At 39.6% G+C, this 24,752-nt stretch overlaps 1 pseudogene; it reads right to left on the bottom strand.

Annotated features, from left to right (window-relative positions):
• Positions 1-343: 343 nt before the first annotated feature.
• LOC147236212 (uncharacterized) lies at positions 344-24,495 on the bottom strand (annotated as a pseudogene).
• Between the last annotated feature and the right edge of the window lie 257 nt (positions 24,496-24,752).

Below are 24,752 nucleotides of genomic sequence, written 5' to 3'. Positions count from 1 at the left end.
TTTCCCTGTACAGTGAATTTCCTACTTTTCTGTATGCTGTGCATTTGGCTATGTGCTGATTGTAAGAGTGTAAACATTATCATTAATATGATTATAAATATGAATATGAACAGTGCAATAGAACAGTGGCAGTGCTATGAGACATTTGAGTGCAGCTTGGTGTGCAGCTCACAAAGTGCAGATGCACTTTGCAGGTGTTAAACAGTCTGATGGCAGTGGGGAGAATGAGTCCTTTCTTCATGTTGTTCTTCATTTCACACTCCTGTACCTCAGGCCAGAGGGTAGGAGTGTGAGCAGTCCATGTTTGAGATGGGCGTGGTCCTTGGCGATGGAGGCAGCCCTCCTATGGACTGTACGGTGGTAGATGCTCTGCAGAGAAGGCAGTAGGGATCTGGTGATTCTCTCTGCAGTCATTACCGCTCATCGAAGGCATCTGGTCCAGAGCAGTGGTGCTGCAGTACCACAGAGTTATGCAGTTGGTCAGGATGCTCTCAACAACAAAGCCGAAGAAGTTGTTGAGGACCTTAGGCAACATGCAAATCCTCCTCAGCCTCCTCAGGAAGTACAGCCACTGAGTCTTCTGACTGTCTGTGTGGTGTTGAAGGACCAGGTGAAGTCATTGCTTATGTGGACACCCAGGTATTTGAAGCTGCTCACCCTCTCAACCTCAAGACCTTGGAGGAACAGTGGCTGATGAGGTCTCCTCTCCTTCCGTATGTCCGATACCACCCCCTTGGTCTAGTCTGTGTTGAGGGTGATGTCTTTGCCAGTGTAGCGTCCTATCACTGCAGTGTTGTCTGCAAACCTCAGGATGATGCTGTCCTCATGAGAAGCAAGTTATCTTATTGCTCGTGATGAGTGGGTTACCGTAGTGAGTTTTGTTCTTGAAAAGTATCTCCTCAAGAAATATTTCTCTGATGATATTGTGTTCTGAATAAAGTCAAATTCCAAGTTGTAGACGAGCATTCCTGGAATATGTTATCTGCGGGCTGTCAGGAAAGTCCGACCCTTTTGTGGTTACCAACTCCATGAAAAGCATAAAAAGCTGCCGCAGTGCAAGTGTCATTAGTAGTAGTGAGTGATAATACTGGGGGAATAATTTGGAAAGGTCAGCGATTAGACTGTGAAAACTGGCTACATGTATAACTTTCATTCAAAACAACTAACTTCATGTCCTGTTACAGTACATTGATATATCTTCTCTTTGGTCTTCCTTGAGACCTCCTGCCTGGCAGGTCCAACCCCAGCATCCTTGCACAATATATTCACTATCCTTCCGCTGCACATGACCAAACCATCTCAGTCTGGCTACTCTGGCCTTATCTCCAAAACATCTAACATGCTATCCCTCTGACAGACTCATTCCTGATCCTATCCATCCTGGTCACTCCCAAAGAGAGCCTCAACATCTTCATCTCTGCTACCTCTAGTTCTGCCTGCTGTCTTTTGGTCATATATACTTCCTTTGCAAATACCCCTTTTCTCCACCCATTCAAACCTGCTTGAACCTGTGTCTTTTCCACACTCTCCATTGCTCTGGAATGTTGACCCAAAGTTATTTAAATCCTCCACCTTCTTTATCTCCACCCCCTATAGCCTCATCGCTCCACTTGGGTCTATCTGATTCACACAAATACTGTATATTCTGTCTTGCTGCAACTAACTTTCATTTATCTCCTTTCCAGAGCATATTCCTATCTCTCTCAATTTTCCTCCACCTGTTCCCTGTTCTCACAATGCCATCTGCAATCATCACTGGAAATTCCACATTTTAAAATGGATGTTTCTCAAATTCTTGAGAAACATCCATAAACTGACACACATCTTTTATAAAAGTAACATCTTAAATCAGCCTTGATACATTGTTTATCCAACTGTCACATACAGTATGTTACTTACAAATTTCAGATATAGCAGACACATATGAAGTAAAATGCATCTTCGGTAGATCTTTCACATGTCATCAGTACAGCACTCATCTCTATGTGTTTCATCATTGTGTAGCAGCGGACGTGTGCAAGCTGTTTAAAAGAATAAAACGTCATGTCTATCTGAGCCTGTGCAGCTGACTGTTCAACCTAAATGGCTGCTAACAAAAATTCTGAGTCATGGTTGGTGACCACTCTGGGATTGAAATAGTTTATGACTGAGATTTTCAAAATTAGAGTTCTGTGATAATTGCGGTGAAGTCTATGCAGAGGGAAGTGAAATACCTTATGATACTTATGGAGAACTGAAATATATAAGATTTGGTAAGTTGTGTTTGGGATGAAACGCTGCTCTCCTGTATCTGTCCGACTTCAACACACTGCACACCACTTGCACAGGCTGTCTCATCATATCATTCTTGTATGTTGGCACCACAAATCACATACAGTGTGTCAAGGGCCTTCAAGTTTTAGAACCTGTTCTGTTTTTTGCAGGCATACATTCATTGTCATATCTTGTCCTGGTCACTGACCTTATTTTATTTCTTTCTTAAAGTGGTTTAATCTCTCAGCAGGCTCCTTCAACGGTTGAAAAGTCCAGGTGCTAGGACAAAATTTGACAACAATAAACCATGACCTGGATGACTGAGAACCTTCACTGACAGTTTGCAGATACAGTTCCCCTTAAGTCAGCTCTGTGATTGCATTCTAAAATAGAGATGCTCCTGGAGACACTATTATATTATATTATATACTATATACTATACATATCAAGAGCATTGCAGAATACAAACATAAGCAAACTGCATCACAGTTATCTTGTCATAGAATCCTAGTAAATGGACGAATAAAACAAACACACACACACACACACACACACACACACACCCACCCCTGGTGTGAATGGTCCTTGGCCACAGGCAAAGTTTTCACAGTAAAATAACCTTGATCAATAACCTGCTATGGACCTCAGCAAAACCCACTATTTTCCCTACTGCTGGATTTCAATAACATGCCTGTATGAGCACTCTAGCCACAGGCCAACAATGTGTGTTCTTGTGTGGTTGTGCAAACATGTATGTATGCATCCAGTGCTGCTGCTGCATGAATTCACAAGGGCCTGCAAGCATGGGTGGATGTGGCTTTGTGTATGCTGCATATGTGCGTGTTTCAAGAAATCTTTGTACGTGAATGCTGGCTTATGTATGTGTTTTGGTGTGTACTCCAGTGAAGCCTCAGGGTCCTCTATGAACGGTGCTAACTGGCCCTCTGAACTCTTCTGTGTGAAGAGAAGAAGAGAGCCACTAGGCATGTGCAGAGGACAGCATGCCATTTACCTGGTCTAAGGATGGTTTTTAAAACTGGCAAGAGGGACTTCCTTACACACAAACACACACATACTGGAGTTACTCCTGCATTTTGCCTCAAACACAGAAGCACACCTTTGCTCTCTCGCCTCAAACAAAAACACTCTTCAAAAGTTATTTTTTTCTCTTTTTCCCTAATTTTTTTGTATTTTTGGAAGGGATACAGAAAAAACTAGCCTTGCGTTTATAGAGCCAAACCAACATTTATATAACATTTTCTTGCTCTGTGGTGGTACAGATTAGGTGTTAGTTTACATCCATTTTTCAGGTTAAGTGTCTTTATATACAGTGAAGTCTGGGGCACATGCTGGGCTGAAACTGAGTCTTAAGGAGAGTCAGTTAGTGTTTTAACCCCAGAAAGAACTACAGCAGGTGGAATGTTGTGTTATGAAAGGAGCTGCTGCTGGAGTGAACAGTTTTACAAAGATGTATTTTTCATTTGTGCAAAGCATATTTTGAGTAGCAACGAACATGAGCCCCACCTCCTGCCATACCAGCACCTGTGTATGTGGATTCATTTGTCTTAATTTACGTATCCATGGTGTGTGTGTGTGTGTGTGTGTGTGTGCGTGTGTGTGTGTGTGTGTGTGTGAGATAGCAGTTGAATACAGATGACCCAGATGTGAGAATTGGGTCATGGGAACACTGCTGCCCACACACTGGGGGTTATGGGTAGGCAGGAGCTTTGTGGTGCATGCCTGTGTGCATATGTGTGTGTGTGTGTGTTTGTGTGTGTTTATGTGTGTTTGTCTGCGTGTGTGTGTGTGTGTGTGTGTGTGTGTGTCTGTGTGTTTGTGCCTGTGTGTTTGTGCCTGTGTGTGTGTGTGTGTGTGTGTGTGTGTGTGTGTGTGTGTGTGTGTGTGTGCGTAGAGATGGGGTTAGGACACTGGGGCCGTGCCCTGATTATACTCAGATTAGTTTTGGGAATTCATTGCCCCTCCTCTGCAGCTTTACTCCCCACCCATCCATCATAACTTCTTTTTATCCCTCTCTTCTTCCCTCCTTCTGTCATTTCCTGCATGTGGTTACTTTTAAAATCCAGCAACAATGAATCATATTTGTTTTCTTCCAAATAAAATTGCTAAAATAAATCAATAAAATGAAATGTATTTTATACATATGAAGAGATTAAAAAAATGAAAGCATGATTCACGTATTTCCATTGAATGGGAATAATCAGTCTGGGGGTTCTTTTAATCTGAATGGGATCCATATGTGGCATTCTGAGCATATTTTAGCTGGATTGTACATAAAAGATCCTAACTGCTTGTGTTGAAAATTAAGTTTTTGGCTCATGCTTTTTTGTGATCCATATTTATGTTCAAATACAGACAAACCTCACCATGTAACAAATGAATTTTGCTCATTACCTTCGCAGAACATTATATTTATTGTTGTTCCTTATTATGTTGAAGGTTGAAAAAACCTGACAGCTGTTATCACATCTATTGATCAAGGACTTCATCTCCTAGAAACTTACCAAAATTCTGATTTTATGAGGTTTATGAAGTGATTCCTCCTTCAGTATTCAGCAAACATCATGTGGAAACGTTAAGTCTCCCTGAGCCAGAAAGTTCATAATGATCAGGACATATTTGAGAGACGCTTGGCTAAACCAGACAAATACAATAGTGAATTGGCAGTAACATTAAGGTAGTTATTGACTTGTTGAGTGAGCAAGGCTCTCTTTATCTAATTGGAATGTTGATGTGATTTTCAGAGAGAAGATCAGAAGCCAGTGGTTTGATATATTTCAATCACTTCTCTTGATTTTAAGCTTTGTTGGAACAGGTTTAATGTTTTTATTCCAAATGAAAAATGAACCAGCTTTTTGATACTTTGCCCTGAGTGAACCTATTATTACCTCACCAACTCATTAATTTGGCTTTGAGATAATTTGCCCTGTTGACAGATGTGGTACAATCTTTACAGTTATTTGACATCTAAAACCCACCAGGTCAACTTATAAGTTCATAAATATGTGCATATTAATATATCATGTAAGGAGAAGGAGTGACAAATTCTGATTGTCATGTTTTAGTTTATTGTTTTACACTGATTGCAAAGAGCTTTTCATTATTTGAGATGAGATGATGAGATGAGAACAACTTTATTAATCCCGAAGGAAATTGTTGAAGAGGCAAGAGATCACAAAACAAACTAACACTTTAAGTGTTGTTTGTGCTACAGACTTTTATTTTGTCCTGGGGTAAAAAATGGGGTAACTAAGCGGGACGACATGGTGATGCCTTGGTTAGCGCTTCGGCCTTACAGCATGAAGGACCCTGGTTCGATTCCAACAAGGGGACCATTCTGTGTAGAGTTTGCGTGTTGTCCTGTTTCCTCCTGCAGTTCAAAAGCATTCAGTAGGTAAATTGGGAAAATTGCCCCGGATGAGTGAATGTTTATCCATGTATGGACCTGTGATTGACCACAGACCAGTCCAGGGTGTACCTCGACTTATTCATACTTTATTATCAATCTTGTTGGGAGATTCCTTCTCTGCATTTAACCCATCATGGATGGGTCATGAGCAGTTGGCTGCCGTCCATCAGCGCCAGGGGAGTAGTTAGAGTTTAAATGTGAATGTTTCAAACACTTTGAGGTGAAGCCAGGAATCGAACCAGGACTGTCCAGTTCCAAAGACAATTGCTCTACCTCCTGTGCCACGCCTTATTCCTTTTGCTGAATTAACACATTAAAAAAATAAATACAGCTTCTTTCTGCTGGATTTCTTTTTCTTTTGTTTTCTGATATTATGTGGCTGGGAGAAGACAACCTGCCCCTGTGAAAGTTTTCCAAGTACACCTGATTTTTTTATTTAATTTAAACAGCATTTACAGGGCAACAGTGTCCATCCTGTGCATTTTGGCACTTTGTGGTATTGGCCTTTTGCTTGTCGAGATGATCAGGCATGGACTAATAACCCTTTTACTGGAGTTTGGCACTTGCAGCTGACGTGATGCAAACCTGTCCAGATTACCTTTCTCTTGGTTTTTAAGCTGAATTTGTCCAGTTTTTCATCCACTTAGAACCATATTTAGAGTTGTTCAACTGTACTGTATATTTTTTGAATGAAGTTTGAAGTTGTTTCAAACTGATGGAACTGCAGCTTCATGTTTCAGGAAAAGCCCTAATCTCCCTATTCTCTCCATCTCCATGCAAAAAAAAATGGTATTAGTGGTAGCAATAGAACCTAATTTAAAATTCTCTGTGTATTTATTGGATAACATCTTATTCGAAAAGATATATTGCCATCAATTGTAAGCTTGAAACAGACATCATTCAAGGCAAAATCAAAAGAGATCGCTTTGCACCCAAATGTCAAAATTAATTTTACTTCAAGAAGTCCAGAAACACAAAATGGATTTGTAAACATTATGCATTTCAAACAACAGCTTTTTCTAAGCAGTAGTTGTTAGTTGAAAGTGACTGTTGGACAATAAATTGAGGAAAGTGTGGAACAGCTATAAGACTGATTTCAAAAATGAATGATGCTTGAGTGTCTGTATCAGGACGGTGGGATGACTCCCTCTCATTTTGTTTCTCTCACAAAGGCACTTAGTATATGTAATGTTCATACAATATACCTTGTGACAATATGTTTATTTCAAGATGCGGATTGAGACAGTTTGACTGTTGGTCTGCTAAGCCATGTCTGCTCAGGCCAAACTGGCCCCTTCCTGCTGTCACTGTAATGTTTTAATATGGACCAGTCTTTGCCAAACACATCCTTTATACATTCAGGTCAAAAGCTATGAACTTGCTGTTGGCCCACATATATAACTGGCCTGCCAATTCTAACAAGCCTGTGGCCAGACGGAGAGTGTGTAAAGGCCAGACACAGCCAAGTCGTGTCCGGTGAGGGCTACCCCAGCCAAACAAAGCCCCCTGGCGTATTGGCATGATTCAACATGATTAGAGCGTGTGGATAGTGGTCAGATGCCAGGAACATGCCAACAGGTTAGCCTGATAGCATGGGGTCTTCTTGCTCAGTTAATTACAGTGGCCTTTTGATCTTTGCTTTGCATATTTGGAGGGTCCATAAACTAAAGTACCTGAGGTAAGGTGGCGCAGGACAAAGTATGGCACTGAATAGGTCCAAGTTCCTCCTAAAAATGATAAAGGTGTCACTTGGCTAGACAAACACACACACACACACTCAAACACATATAGAGACACACAGACAGAGACACACACACACACACACACACACACACACACACACACACACACACACACACACACACACACACACACACACACACAAACACACACACACACACACGTGCGCATACAGTACAGAGAGAGAGGCTCTTAATAGCCAAGGCTGGAGCTACTGCCAATTGCCAAGTCCACCAATAGGCCATGGGGAGGGTAAACACATACTTTGGCCAAGACTACACATGTACAAACACATGTCCAAAAACCTGCAGCATAGTCATGCTCTGCAGGGAATCATGGCAACTGGCTCTCAGTCTCTCCAGGAAAGTCCATAAGAGAGTTAAATGAAGGGTGGGAGTGGGGGTTGTGGTGAGTGAAGCTGGACAATCAAATATTACACAGTGTTAAACACTTCATTTTCAATCCCCACCGATTCTATTCCCCGCCATTGTTAATTGCCGCTGTGCTACCTGCCACCAGTGGTCCTTTATGAAATGACTTTTGGATTGAAGCATATGGAAAGGAGCCGCGACGGGAGCTGAGAACGACTTGAGGAAGGGTCCCATTAAATAAAGGCTGGCTAATTACTTTGTCCTCCCTTTTGTCCTGTGCTATCCAGACTCTTGCAGCCATTCATATATCTTACTGTAATGAGTAAAGCCAGCACCCAGCACCTGTTCTCTGTAATTAAACATATAAATTCTGTGCACACAGAAATATGTGTAGTCAACAGGATTGATTTATGTGTCTCTCTAAATTGCACTGTCGAGCTTAATTTTATTGGCAGTTTTTTCTTTTCTTTTTTCAGTGAAAGTCATTCATTAGATTGACGATACAAAGCTTAGCCACTCAAAGCACTTGTTTGGTATTCTTTCATTCCAGCAAGTCCAAAAGTCCAACTACATACTTCTTGAAAAAAAGTTTATTAAATATTGAAATTGAATTTCAATTGAATGAAATAATTAAATCAAGTTGATGCTTTTTAAATTAAGAGTTTTCACACTTTTATTCATAGTCCATGTTCTGATAATTAACAATCGTATTCATATTGAATGTGATATGTATTTTATTTCTTCAGTTATATGGCCCTGAAAATAAACATTTTTAAGTTGCAGGCACAGAAAGAAAACAGTGAAAAAAAGGACAGCAAGTCAGTGTGTAAGATATCAATATATTTTGTCCCTGTGTGAAGAGTCAAGCTTGCATGAAGATTTGATGATGGTTAATCCGTCTGTTCGGAACACTTGGTATAATAATTTAGGAATATAAACTGAACAAACAAGTGAAAAATATTATCAGTATCTTGTTTGGTGCCAGATTTCATCAATTTTTTGTAAAATGTTTTTTCAGCATAATTAATAAATAATTAATTTTACCACAAGTTAATTTCAATATCCAGTGTCATAACTGAATTATCTAACTTAATTTAGAGTAATTTTATTTGGGTATTGCTCTTTACTGAGAACTTGGTCTGATCCATATTACACAAACTACAAGCAAATTTTATCTTACACAAATCCACAATGATTTTCCTTCTGTAACAACTAACTGTAAACCATAGTCCATATAATTGTTACAAAAGCAATATCAAATAATAACTTCAATGTTTTCTTAAAAAAACCTTTTGGCTTGATTATTTTTCTATATCTTTTGTTTATCCCTTTAAAAAATATGAAGCTCTAATCAAAGGTATTACAGGAAAAGAAGAGTTACATGACAGCCAAGGTAAAAAAAATGTAAACACCTACACATGAGAATTATTATCAGGAAATATTCCGCTATCCTGTAGACATTTAATGTATCTAACCAATTATAACAATACAAAATACTGTAGGTCAAGTCTGCTTCAGTGAAAGACATGTCGGTGGAAGACATTAAAAAAGTAATTTTTATTGCTTAATTTATCTGCTCACTCCTCTTTCACAGTACAAACAACTTCTTTATTTTTCATCACTAAATGAAGAGGCTTCTGAACAAAAAACAATAGGGTCACTTATTATATACCCTTACAATTAATTTACATAATTATTTTTACATCCAGACTGCACAGAACCTGCAAATGCAACCACATGAGCCTCAATCTTCCCCATGGCTGATGTAATTCCATATTAGCTGACTCGAGAATGTTTCCTAGCTGAGAGTCTCAGTCTGAATATGCTATGTTGAAACCTAATAACTGTCATAATTAACTGGCTATACTTTACATTTAGAATAGACTTGGCTGTTGTAAACCATCTACCTTTTAACCCCTTTTCACCCATGTCCCCTCTTTCTAAGTTCTTATTTTTGCTCTCATTATTCTTTGTCCAAGATGACATTTCTTTGTTTTGAAGTGTCCTGTTTTCCCACCCTTTTCTTTCTAAGTTACTTGTTCAGTTCCATTATTTTCTTTTATTCCCTTTATTCCTTTTTGGGCATGGCCGAGGCCTGCTTTCGTACATTCCTGACACTTCTGTTAATAAATCATTGGGAAGTTAATGAAAACGGCATTCAGGCATATCCAAAATGATTGTGTTCTTTGTCATGCTAATAAAGTGAAAGATCCAGTGGGTGAATGCCTGCACATTACCAGCAACTTCTTATTAAACGTATGTGCCTGTTGCAGCCTCCCCCTCCTCCTCTGCCACTTCTCCCCTTCTCACCCCATCCTTGTGTTCTCTCCCCCTTTACTCCCTTAGACGTATGTTTTAGCATATTTATCACGTAGGTTATCAACAAAAATTCAATAGGCTCCCCGAGCAGGCATTTGTGTCGCTCAAAATTATTCGAAGAGGAAATAAAAGGAGATGGCCGCCCTGACTTTTGTTGACCCGCTCTCTTTTTCTCCTTCCAGCCTCACCTTTCCTCTCCATTTACCTCCTTTGTGTCTACATCTTACATCCAAAAAAGCTTAATTCACCGCACAGGGCAAGAGTAAATCAGAAGCTGGTAGCTTCTGCCGATTTTGATTGGCAGAGGGTGATATGTTGACCGGGTTGAACTTTTCAAATGTGACACGTTCCAAATGTCTCATGGATACCTTTTACGGCCTTGAACTCAAATCAAAATCACTAAATGTATCTGTGACTTTTTTTTTTTTCTTTAAATTATATGAAACAACATCTGTGTCCAAAACACAATAGTGTTTTATTATCCATGTTAATAAATCTGAGTTTGTTTGTATTGTACGAAATCTGTTTCAAATTGTGCAGTATGGCTTATTGCTTTTGAAGAATTCTGACCAATTCATTCTATGGGTGTTGGGGATGCAGGTGTCTTAACGGGATCTCATATAACTGCATTTGAAAACCCCCTTTAAACTTGTTTTAGAAAAAAAAACGACTGACCCAAAACTGACTGTATCACTGACTATCAGGCTGAAAACAGATTAACAGCTTTATAATACAGTATATATCTATACCTGTATGATGCATTAATGAAACCATTCGTTTCAAAAAAGTCAGTTTTTTAAGCTCAGGTTCCAGACTCAAATTAAATTAAATTAAAATACTTTTCAAATTGTGAACATTCTCAAACAACAGTTAAGGCTTAAATTCCCCTGCCGGAATGTGAAGTAATTTGATATTTTATTCGCTCCTCTGAAGAACACCTCATCTGCTGCAAAATTTTAGATTTTCTGCATTCTTAATCTGAAACATGCAGTTATCAACTTTGGGAAGTATTTCACTTCATCATTCACCTGATTTTACCAAATAAATAAATACATAACTAAATAAAAATACATAATAAAATGAATTAAAGAATAGATAAATGAAGAAGCTATTTAGACTTTCCTAGTGGGTGCAACTGAATTTGTTATTTCTATTTTGATTAATTGAAGAGATTTTGAAATATAACTTTTTAGATTACCACATGATGCAGGTGTTTTTAAAAAAATCACATTCATAACAGCAGTTTGATTATCTTCATTCCTCCCGAATTATTTTAAATGCAGATTATGAAATCTAAACTCTCATTTAATGTGAAATTATTTCTGTGACCTATTCCATTATTTTCCCCTATGTCTGCTCCTGTCAAAGTCCCCACTTAAATGTTTAATTTTTGGTAGCGACAAAATAAGCAACACCTGGCAAAACTAAACTCAGTCTCACTGCAGTACAATATTTAGTAAGAAAAGATCATAATAATGCACTGGAACAGAGGTAGTCATTTGTGCTTCTCCTCTGATCTCTTCCTACAGTCTCTTTTCTGTCTTTCATAGATTGCTCAGGCCTGCAGGTCCAGGTACATCACTCTTTTCCACTCCCCTGCCTAAATGTGAAAAAAGGAATGGGATATTTGATGGGTATGGGCTCCCATAATCAAGCTGCAATCTCCGTCATTATCCTGTATCAGCCGATCCCTTTTTAAAAAGCACCCTGAGTTACTGGTGTTTTACATGAATTTGGGGGGATTGGTGCTGCTATGGGGAGCAGAATACATTTGTCAAGTCGTTCTGTGCGAGCCCCTTTTTCAAATGCAGTCTCTTCTCTTTATGCGTGCACGTTCAAGGAGGTGCACATACACACACAGACAGAACCCCCCCCCCCCCCACACACACACACACACACACACACACACATAAAGCTCTCAGTAATGGTGAAATCACAAATGAAGGGGGTTGGGCGTTAAATAAATCTGAATCTGTTTGTGTGCATGGAAGAGGGAGAGATGAGTATTTATAAAAATGTGCCCATGTGTTGAATTACTTGTGCATGATACATTTTTTTAAACAACCAAAAAATACACATTTTTTGTTACCTCAAAGACACTAAAACCTTTTTTTGATGGATGTGAAAACAAAAGAATTAATGACTTTGAAATAATTTATCCTAAGCAAAATCTGTTGTGTTGGATTAAAAAAGAAAGCCTCATTTGGGGAGGTCAGGTAGTCCTGAATATTCATGTTGTTTTGTGCATGTGTGTTGGTGTGGACATGCCACCTTAGGGTAGGACATCTGTTTGCTTGGAGGAAGGGGCAGCTCATCATACTGTGTTTGGGCAGTTCTGGGGCCACATGGAAGTGAGTATGCAGACTCAAACACACCAGAGCCCAAATGGCAGTTTCCTTCTAAAGTCAGTATGGGATCAGGTGCAACTGCAAGCAGGGATGGAGGCCTCGAATACAACATTTCACTTAGTCCTAATTGGGGGGAGGAGGGGGGTCTTAGGGTCAGAGATATGCAATATGTTCAACATAAACAGCAGAGTAGATAACTGTTTCTTACTAGACAGCTTCAGCAACTTTGCAAATACAAAGATCAATTTTAGTGGAAAATTAAGTTAAGAAAAAATGTAGTTTGTTAAAATCTTGTTTTCCAAAATATTTTATGTTTTGTATAACCACTGACTTAAGGCTAGATAAACAAGCAAATTAATTAATTACTTCATCATTTTTATATTTGGGTATTTTTACTCATTTGATCTCAATTACACACTGCAGGTTTACCAGATTTTCTGAGAGAAAACAAACAAACAATAAAACAAAACATTCAGTTTGGTTGACTATATTTATGACACAAATTTAATTGCAACACGAGTGAACCCTGGTTAAAAGATTCTTTATGGACATCTGTGGAGTTGTCACTGGTATTGATCCAAATGTTCAATTTCTGCATCAAAGAAAAAATAGTTGTCTTCAGATAATACATTGTTACATGCCTTTTTTTACAAAAGGTTCTTATCTTCATTTGAAATAAAATTGTCAATATGTCAAAAGCCATTTTCTTAAAAAAGACCAAAAGCACCAAAATTAGGGTACACTGTGAGGTAGGGGAGGAAGGCTGAAAAAATCAAAATTATATCTTGGATGTTTTTAGGAAATGAAACAAAAGAAATCAGAAAAAGAATAGACGGGTCATGTAAAAGAGCTTGTATACTGTCCTCGGGCATGGTTTCCTCCCAGCACCTTGCCTCACAAAGTTATGTGTTCGGATTCCCCCCCTCCCCATATAACCTGACTAAATGACCAGCCCCCACCCCTGAGGAGGAGAGGTCAGGGTGCTGATATAGAAGCTGGGCCTGCCCCTGAGCTCTGAGATTCAGGCCAGTTTTCTCCAACTTTGCTTCCATATACTGGTGCACAGTTTGAGCCTGGGTTCAGAGGGGGTGGGGCAGCTGCTGTGAGCTGCCAGCGAGGGCATGGTCGTGCCTCCAAAGGCATTTAAAACATCTCCCTCCCAACGCGGGACACCTCCATAGTGAAAAAGGCGAGGGCAGGAAGCACAAAAGCTGGCCAACATTTAGCATCCTGCCGCTGAGCAGGAAGTGGGAAAAAGGTCCTGGAAAGTTCCAGCAACTGACTACAAAGGAGGCAGACATCGCCCCGAACCACACGAGAGGTCATCTATTTTTTTTTTTCCTTTCGGAGTGTTGATAAAGGTGCAGGCTGAGCTGATCCTGGACTCCATGCTGGAGAGAGCAGCTGCTACCTCAAGCATCAGGCTAACACCAACATCCACAAGCTCCAATGTGGCCAAGATGAAAGGCAGTTTGAGTGGAGCGAACTGTGCTTGGCTCCACAGTATTGATGTGGGAGAAAATGAACTGACTCCTCTTCATCGATCCGCAGAGGGAAAATGTAGAAATAGAAACGGTAAATCTGGCTCTCTTGACTAACAGCTTAATGGCGTCCATCTTTTTTCCCTCTCCTTTGTTCTTTTCTTCCTTTTTTGGTGCCTTCCATGTAAACCAGGCCAATATTCTTGCATTGATGTTTTCTAGAGGACAGTAAAGCATTTGAAAGCTCTATTGGCTTGTTTTGTTCTGCTGTAGATGAGGGATGCTGTGTTTTTATGATCAGTAGTGCGGCTTGAGTTACTGTTTAAGTTATTGTTAGTTGGGACAGTCAAATACAAAGGTACATTGCTGCCATCCCATCATTCTAAACTTTATTCTGGGAAACCAGAGAGATGCAATATTTCTTTTTTTTTTGTTAAACTCAGTTTTTATTTAGTTTTTCTCTACATAATATGACAGGCACATAAACCACATATAATGAGAGGACGCGGTCATGTCATGAACATGAAAAACTAACAAATAGAAATAGAAATAAAAAAAGGAGGGCTTGTGTATACATATATAAAAAAATCCACTCCACATTGGTAATCTAAAAAGATATGATGTTTGGTGCCAGTTTGAGTCTAACCTTAGTGTATGAATAAAGACATGGCAGGTGCCCATCATTTAGTTAAGATAGGCTTCTTAAGTCTTAATGAATATGTAATTTGCTCCATCTTGTAAATGTACCATACTTTTTGCATTATATGTCGGGGGATCCGGTTTTAAGGACCTGACTGTTATGTATTTTCCTTTATGTCTATACATAAGGAGTTCCTCCTAATAATGCAGTTGTAGGGCTTTTTACAATGTCCCGTTTGAGGACTGCTTTGCGGGCGTCAAATACCTCCTTCCAAAATAAACTAAGTTTGGGGCGAAGCAGAAATATATGTGTGTGGTTGGCAATGTCTTTACTATAATTCCTCCAGCATGAACCACAATGTGTCGGCCCCTACTTTCCTATTATTTCTGGTGTTCTGAATAACCTAATGATTACTCTCCACTCGAATTCCCTCCAGGTGTTTGAATTTGTGATCTGGTGTGCCTCATTGCATTTTTCCTCCCAGGTGTCCATTGATATATCAATGTTCATTTCCGCCTCCCATCTGTTGGGAGTTGTGTGTATTCGTAGATAAAAATATAGGATACAGCTTACCGATTATTTTCTTTTCCCTATTGCATATTAATGCTATTTGGAACCTTTCTATGGAAATAAGTCTTCTAAGTTTTTCCCACTTCTTGTGTGTGTCAGGAAAGATTCTTCTTCTTCTTCTTGGTCCTCCAACTGTGGCCATCTCGCTTTGTTGCCTTGGAAAATATGTTTAGTCTTCTTTACTTGGCGCAGGTCATCTTGTTGCTTCCTCCCCTTCCATACCATTGATTCATTAATGTTGAATTCTCGCTGCTGCTCTATTCCCATGTTCTACTGCGTGACTGATCACCTTGAGTTTGAACTCTGCATTGTAAGCGTGTCTCTTGAAAGGTTCCATTTTGGGGTCTTGATACACACACAAGTGGTGTGGGACTGGAATTCCCCCTTACCGTTTTTACTGCTGCTACTTCGGCAACGCCCCCTGACCACGGTAGCCTTAATTACCAATATTGATCCATGTATAAGGCACATCGGATTATAACGCCCACTGTCGGAATTTGAGAAAATTAAAGGCTTTTAGGTGCGTCTTATAGTGTGGAAAATATGATACTTTGCAGTCATTGATCTCTTTCAGGTTACCTCGTCTATACAAGATGTAGTCTACCTGTGTGCTCCTACCTCCACTCTTTTAAGTTACCCTACATTCCTGTTTTTTCTGGAAAAATGGTGTTCACTACAGGCATTTCCATCGTTTTTGCAAAATATACCACCATCTGTCCCTCTGTGTTCCTATATTGTATACCAAATCTGCCCATCATTTCTTCATCTCCTCGATTGTCTTCAACAACATGCCCATTGAAGCTCCAATAACCATTCGCTCATCTGCATCACTTCATCTGGCTCATTCTAGAACTTCTCCTCCTCAAACTCTCATCCCACCTGTGGGACATAGCCACTAACAACATAGAGTATCACACCTTCAATTTCCAGCTTCAGACTCATAAGTCTATCTGACATTCTTTTCACCTTCAGAACTTTTCTAACAAACTACTCCGTCAACATAACTCCTACTCCATTTCTCTTCTTGTCAGTACCATGATAGTACTACTGAAAGCATGCTCCTAAGCTTCTAGCCTTACTACCTTTCCACCTGGTCTCCTGGACACACAGTATATCCACTTTCCTTCTCTGCATCATGTCGACCAACTCTCTACCTTTTCCTGTCGTAATCCCAATATCTCTCTCTTTCTCTCTCTCTCTCTCTCTCTCTCTCTCTCTCTATACATATATATATATATACACACACACACACACACACACACACACACACACACACACACACACACACACACATATATATATATATATATATATATATATATATATATATATATATATATATATATATAAAGTCCCTACTCTCAGTCCCAGACTCTTGCCAGACTCTGCTTCTGAACATGCCTTCCTCCGCTCCTTCTTTTACCTGCAGTAGCCCTCTTTCCATTGGTCCCCTGTAGGTCATTGGTACCAAGTTGCTGTTAACCTCGACCGATCGGGTATGATCTGGTTATTATGTTTGATTTGCATGTTTGGTTTTGGCAAAAGTTTTACACCGGATGCCCTCCCTGACACAAGCCTCTGCATTTATCTGGGCTTGGGACCGGCTCAGGGAGACACTGGCCCATGCCCCCCCGAGGCTGGCTCGAGGAGTTACTGGCCCATGCTGCCCTGAGGCTGCATTATATTAGGCGCTATTATAGTAAATAAAATTGATCAAACCAAAGTTTAATTTTCACTTCAGTTTCCAAGTTCAGATTTGTTTAGGGGTCAACTTAATCTTGAATTTATGGCAAATACCTTAAGATTTAATACTTTTAGTATACTGATAGTATTACTTACTTTTGAATACATTATGCTTCTTGCCAACATCATTAGCAAGTAAGATCTTAAGCTTAAACCTGTTTGAGCCCATGTGTGTCATGTCACATGACAGCATGACAGTGTGTGTGTGTGTGTATGAGTGCGTGTGTGGGTGTGTATGCATGTGTGTTTGTGTTTTTGAGTGTATGTGTGTCTGTGAGAGAGCATGTAGTCATACACAGTACTTTATTCAAAATCCCTTTTCTCTCTTTGCTTCCAAAATCTTTGTTTAAACATCCACTGCATTGTTTTCCAAAGATCAGTTACGTGTTTTTTGTACATTCAACATTCAAGATGCTGTTTTTAATCATCATATCTAGCTAAATAGAAAACAAAACAAATATACAGGACTGTCTCAGAAAGTTTGATTATTGTGATAAAGTTCTTTATCTTCTGTAATGCAATTATAAAAACAAAAAATGTGCATACATTCTGGATTCATGACCAATCAACTGAATTATTGCAAGTGCTTATTATTCTAATATTGCTGATTATGGCTTACATCTTAAGAAAACTCGAAAATCCTTTCTCAAAATATTAGAATATCATGAAAAAGTAATGTTTGTTTTTTTTAATTGCATTACTGAAGATAAAGAACTTTATCACAATGTTCTAATTTTCTGAGACAGTCCTGTATGATTGCAATGAGATGTTAACAGTGTATGTATGCTTTTATATATATATATATATATATATATATATGTATCAGTACACTGGATGTCCTGTAATATAAATGAAGAGATGTTATAATCGTATAAGCAGGTATGAAGTACGTGAACAAGGGAGAAATAGCTTAAACCTGATAAACTGTCACTTGAAAGAAGTGCCCAGAACCAATGACGAAAAGCTGTGCCAGACCTGGACTTTTATTAAGTGACTGGTAATACTCATATTTTGCTGTCACTGACACAGTTGTAAATAGAGTCTCCTCAGGTATACTTAACATCAGACATGTTCAAAGTGTCACGCTGTGGGTGTCCCTGAAGACCAAGCCCCTCATATCTTCACATACATGCTTAGTGTCAGGTTACTGGGAACCTATTGGGATCATGGTTATGTTATTTTAGCCCTGAGATACACAGTAATTGAGCAAAGGTAGCTTAACATTCTAGATTTATGACTATAAATGGCACCAGATTAATAAAAAAGTCTGTCCAAAGGCATTTATTACTTTCCGATTGCGGGAGTCGAGAAAGAGTAATGGGCAATTCTCCCTAACCAGTATGAGTTATGGTCTCTTGAAACAAATAATTTAAACTAGACCTACATTCATACTTGCATAATATAATTTTAAAACTATGTAGCCCTTCCCCTCCTCCAATGCCTACTCCCTCATAATCCACATAAGATGGATTCAGCCTATAAATGTTGCTTTTATACTACGTATAGGATCAACAGTCTGTTTATTTCACTCTACACTGTTTATTATTCTGGTTAGCATGACTAGACTGCCCCCTTTGTCTGTGTGTGTGTGTTTGTGTCTGCGTATGTGTGCGCAAATGTATGTGCACGCATGTGTGTGTGTGTGCGTGTGTGTGTGTGCTACTGTATTATTCTTGTGTGTTACTGTATCATTCTTGTGTATGTCATTATGTTTAAACATACACATATCTATACATACAGTACCACTGTATAATCAACTTACAAACCGTGTGCACGATATCCACCTTTTCTGCACCTTTGTGTATTTGGGGGAACTGGTTTCTGAAACTAAACATTACCTATCATAGGGACGGTGTGCATGTGTGTGTGCACGTGTGTATGTGTGTGTGGGTTTGTGTAGGAGGAAAAAAACAAAATGTCAGTTAAACAATCAAGAGATTTGATTGACAACACTGCAAGTGCTGTAAGCCTATGGGACTATACATCATTGCTGAAACATCAAAGGATGCTAAGTCATCACTTACTTTGATTAACCCTTTATAATCAGATTAAATCAGATATTAACAGTTATTGATATCATTTGATTTTCGAGGTGAAGAAACAGGTTCAATCAGGTTGTAATGGGTTGAGAAAAGGACCACGGGTACTATGCAATAGAAGAATGTCAGCCAGAATGAAAGGAAAGGTCTAAAAGACATTTGTGAGATCAGAGATGCTGTATGCTTTGGAGACAGTGGCCTTGAAGAGAAGACAGGACATAGAGCTGGCAGAGATGAAGATGTCAAGGTCCCCCCCCTTTCTGGACAGTCATCTGCTGTCCCTGGTGGAGACTCTTCTACAACCCTAGACAACAATCTACTGCACAATCCTAGATAACTACTGCACTTAAGAACTCTTCCACATCACTGGACAGTCTTAATAGAACACTTTATTCTACTTGGATTACTGCAAGGCACCTTATCAGGACACTTTTCTCACCTCGTTTAATTATTATTATTATTATTATAAACTGATTTTTATTTTTTTTGTATGCAGATGTGTGCAATATATTTGATCTGTGAAATGTGTGTTATTTGAATACAGCTTGACACCTTAATCTCCTTCGGGATCAATAATCGTAGTGTCTCTACTCTACTGAACTTTACTTCTCTTTGGGAGTGACCAGGATGGATAGGATCAATAATGGGTCTATCAGAGGGACGACACGTTAAATGTTTTATAGATGAGGTCAGAGAAGCCAGACTGAGATGGTTCAGTCATGTACAGAGGCGGGATAGTGAATATATTGGCAGACAGATGCTGGAATTGGAGCTGCCAGGCAGGAGGTCTTGAAGAAGACCAAGGAGAAGATTTATGGACATAGTGAAAGAGGATATGAAGGTAGATAGAGAGAGGAGGATACAGTGAATAGGGCTAGATGGAGAAGGTTTATTGCCTGTGGCGACCCCTGACGGGGAAAGCTGAAAAGGGAAGAAGAAAAATATAAAGAAAGTATGTGAGCACACATTCAAAAGAACATTTTATTTTGCTCACAATTTTACACCGAAGTTGGGCGTAATGATGAGTGAGTTATTTCATACAGAACCTTGAAGTAGAGATGGGCAGACAAAAACTGATGAGATGAGAGGTCATTTAAAACACATTAAGGCGTGGAGTTAATGAAACTTTACAAGAAACATGACACAGAGAAAAACTTGTCGAACAAACACTTGCAAAAAACAAAACAATGCAGGTCTGATCCAGTTTATACCAAATGTCATAATAAATATTATAAATATAAAGCAAAAGAGTTCTAGAACCTTTATTTTAGAATAAGGAAGTAAAATGGCATAAAGGAAATATCAAATACTTTGAATATCAGTTCCATCAAACAACCTTTTGTGAAAATATTTTTCTGAAAAAAGAACAAACCCTTTTTATACATTTAGCATCCATCTCCATGCCTCAGAACGTATGCTTTTCCTTCAGTTTTACCATAATTGATTTCAAGTTGCATTTAAACAATGCAAAGTGCATACATTTGAGAAAGAAAGAAACAAAAAAAAACAAAAAAAAAACAACAAAAAAACAAACATAAAACAAAAGTACACACAAAAAAAAACAAAAAACAAACAAAATGTTTGTCAGTTTTTACAGATACCATGTTCCTGCTCTCCACTCCAATTTAAAGCAGCTTTGTAGTCTGAGGACTTTTAACATTGTGCGCATCATATTTTTAATTATGGAACATATTGTCCACTGTATCCAATGTACAATGGATCCAGTGGAATATTCACGTACAAAGTTGTAGTAAATTTGGTTGTCATTTTGAAAAAGGGGAGGGAAGTTAAATGCCGAGCACTGGAAATTCTGAAAGGAGCATCTGAGTCACCTGCGCGAATTTAACTGTGTGTGTGGATGCTGGTGCAGCTGTCCTCCTTGCTTATGCATCTGGACATATCAAGGAGTGCGTCTCTTATCCTAACTAGGAGACAAACCTGCCTGTCCCTCTGCTCCAGGCTGAATTGGCTAGTTAGCATATGTGCCACCATGCACCCTACATGGTTGTGTGTTTTGGCAAATGTGTGCGTGTTTGAGTGCACAGACCTCATCTCAAGTCTCACTGGAGACTTGTTGTCTAAGATTAATGAAGGTCACCGGAATCCTCCAAAGTATTCTGATAATTAAGGCTTTGTTTATCAAAAACAAGTTATATTAAGAGTAAAAAGATTCATGGTAATTATTCATAATCTTAACAATTCAAGTGTAGCCACCTCATTTGTGCCTTTAATTCTTCTTGTTAATGTTTTGCATAAATCTGCATAATTACTGTAGTTGCCTGTTGTATTTCTGACAGCTACTCAGTTCGTGTGCACTAAAGGGTATCAAATGTGCTGTGTGCTGCATACTTAAAAAGTGCCTGTATGGCTTGGGCCACTAAACATATTTCAGCCATCAGCTGGTAGGCTGGAATACTCACAGAGAAAAGGGTGTTTTCTATGAACTGTGCAAAATGAATGCTTCTGGTGGTTACAATATATCACAGGAACGAGGTGCCCCCTTGAAATCACACAGCAAAATGAAGCAAAAATTATTCTGACTTGATGAAAAATAGGTTAAACAAGAGGCTCTGTGACTCTGCCTCCATCTTTGAGATGAACCCCCCTTTCTATTTTGACATGGATTGCCTAGGCCTCTGACATGTCAGAGGCATAACCACCCTGATTCCATAGTCATGTCAGTGACGACCGTTGATTTTTACATTATCTCATAATAATCTCTTGCGACACTGCTTTCTGCTTGTAATATTGGCTCTAATTGAATGGTCATACTGTTGTTTTTTTTACACTTAACCTATTTCTTTACATCCCCCGCTCCCAGAATTACACTGAAAGCAGTGACGTGCAGCGAGGTTCATGGCTGGTGAGGCACTGACGTCATCACAGTCAGATTTACAAACATATGAACCCTACAGTGTAACTTATTCACCATTTTATTGGCAGTAGCTGACTTGTTTTGTTTAAAATATCACATCAGCATTCTTTACATATACAAACTGTAGCATAGAAAAAAGCACATGTAAAAAAACATTATTATCTCTTACCTTTACCTATAAATTAAGTCCATGCACCGCTCCTTCTGAAGCATGGAGAGCTTACTTGTAGAAGTCTTCCGTTCCTTTCTTCAGTTTTAAAAGTCTCTCTGTCTCAATGGAAATCACCGCCAGTGAAGACAGTCGTCCTTGATCGGTACTGTTGCGGCTGTATGTTTTGAGTCTTTTCGGTGCCGAGAATGACTGCTCCACCGATACTGTCGTTGCCGGAATGGTAACCAATGGCCGGAGCAACTTTGTCGCTTCAGGAACGGTTTGAATGAGATCCTTCTGGGCCATAAAGTTTAGAAGCTGCCCAGGAGATTGACATTCATCCCTCAACATTTGTGAGGATACAGCCCGATGACATTGGCAAAAAATAGCTGGATGGCTGCACTTGACTTGCTAACTGTTTACTCTGGCTTCTTCTGCTTCTTCTTTCGGCATTTCCCTTTTGGGGTCGCCACAGCAAATCATGTTTCTCCATCTAACCCTATTCTCTGTATCCTCCCCTCTCACACCAACTACCTTCATATCTTCTCTCACTACCTCCATAAATCTCCTCTTTGGTCTTCTTCGAGACCTCCTGCCTGGCATCTCCAATTCCAGCGTCCGTCTACCAATATATTCACTATCCCTCCTCTGTACATGACCCAACCATCTCAGTCTGGCTTCTCTGACCTTCTCTCCAAAACATCTAACATGTGCTGTTCCTCTGATAGACTCTTTCCTGATCCTATCCATCCTGGTCACTCCCAAAGAGAACCTCAACATCTTCATCTCTGCAACCTCTAGTTCTGCCTGCTGTCTTTTGGTCATTGTAACAGTTTCTAGGCCATACAGCATCACTGGTCTCACCACTGTTTTGTACACTTTTCCTTTTATTCTGGCCGATAGTCTTTGGCTGATAGTTCTCCACCCATTCCAACCTGCTTGAACCCGTCTCTTCACCTCTTTTCCACTCTCCGTTGCTCTGGAATGTTGACCCCAAGTACCTGAAATCCTCCAACTCCTTGATCTCCACTACCTGTAGCCTCACCATTCCCTCTGAGTTCCTCTCATTCACACACATATATTCTATCTTGCTGCGACTAACTTTCATTCCTCTCCTTTCCAGAGCATACCTCCACCTCTCTAGATTTCCTCCATCTGTTCCCTGTTCTCACTATAGATCACAATGTCATCTGCAAACGTCATGGTTCATGGAGTTTCCTGTCTAACCTCATCTGTCAGCCTGTCCATCACCATTGTGAACAAGAAAGGACTCAGAGCTAATCCATGATGGAGTCCCACTTCCACCTTGAATTTCTCTGTTACCCCTACAGCACACCACTCTCTCACAGCTAGCACACATGTCCTGCACCAGTCTAACACACTTCTCTGTCACTCCAGACTTCCTCATACAATACCAGAGCTCCTCTCTTGGCACCTTGTCATATGCTTTTTCAAGGTCTATAAAAACACAATGCAGCTTCCTCTAGCCTTCTCTGTACTTCTCTATTAGCATTCTCAACGCAAATACTGCATCTGTAGTACTCTTTCAAGGCATGAAGCCATACTGCTGTTCACAAATGCTGACTTCTGCTCTCAGTCTAGTTTTCACTACTCTTTCCCATAACTTCATTGTATGGCTCATCAACTGTATCCTTCTATAGTTGCCACAATTCTGCACATCCCCTTTATTCTTAAAAATAGGCACCATCACACTTTGTCTCCATTCTTCAGGCATCGTCTCACTCTCTAAGATCCTGTTGAATAATCTAATCAGAAAATCTACCGCTGCCTCTCCCAGACACTTCCACACCTCCACGGGTATATCATCAAGACCAACTGCTTTTCCACTCCTCATCCTCTTTAATGCCTTCCTCACTTTGCTTTTACTAATTTGTGCTACTTTGTGGTCTTCAATAGTCACCTCTTCTACCCTTGCCTCTCTTTAATTTTCCCCATTCATCAGCTCTTCAAAGTACTCTTTCCATCTTCCCATCACTCTTCTAGCATCTGTCAATACATTTCCCTCTCTATCCTTAATCACCTGGACTTGTTGTACATCCTTCCCGTCATTATCTCGCTGTTTCGCCCAACTGTATAGATCATTCTCACCCTCCTTACTATCCAAACAAGTATACAAGTCATCGTACTCCCTTTGTTTTGACTTTACTACCTCTATCTTTACCTCACGTTGTATCTCCCTGTACTCCTGTCTGTTCTCTTCAGTCCTCTCAGTATACCACTTCTTCTTTGCTAACTGCCTTCTCTGTATATACTCTTGCGGTTCCTCATTCCACCACAAAGTCTCCTTATCTACTTTCCTTCCAGATGACACACCAAGTACTCTTCTAACTGTCCCCCCTGATCACACTGGCTGTTGTTGTCCAATTATCAGGAAGCTCTCCATGACCAGCCAGAGCCTTCTCAACTCCTCCCTGAAAAACATACAACACTCCTCCTTTCAGTCTCCACATCATTGTGCTCTGCTATGCCTTTGTCCTCTTGATCTTCCTTGTCACCAGTCATCCTACAAACCACCATCCTATGCTGTCTGGCTACACGCTCACCTACAACTACTTTGCAGTCACTGGTATCTTTCAGGTTACCTTGTCTGTACAAGATGTAGTCTACCTGCGTGCTCCTACCTCCACTCTTATAAGTTACCCTATGTTCCTGTTTTTTCTGGAAAAAGGTGTGTACCACACTCGTGTTATGATTACGAGAAACACGAGAAACACGAGAAACACGTTACAGTTGTTGAAGAAAAACATTTGACACATCGGCTAAATTATGGAAAT

The sequence above is a fragment of the Fistularia commersonii genome, chromosome 2 (genome assembly GCF_037954325.1).
Source record: "Fistularia commersonii isolate RoL2024-O1a breed Wild chromosome 2, RoL_Fcom_v1.0, whole genome shotgun sequence".
NCBI classification, from domain to species: Eukaryota; Metazoa; Chordata; class Actinopteri; order Syngnathiformes; family Fistulariidae; genus Fistularia; species Fistularia commersonii.
The sequence above is the reverse complement of the archived record's forward strand: the minus strand, read 5'-3'. Positions and strand labels throughout refer to the sequence as shown.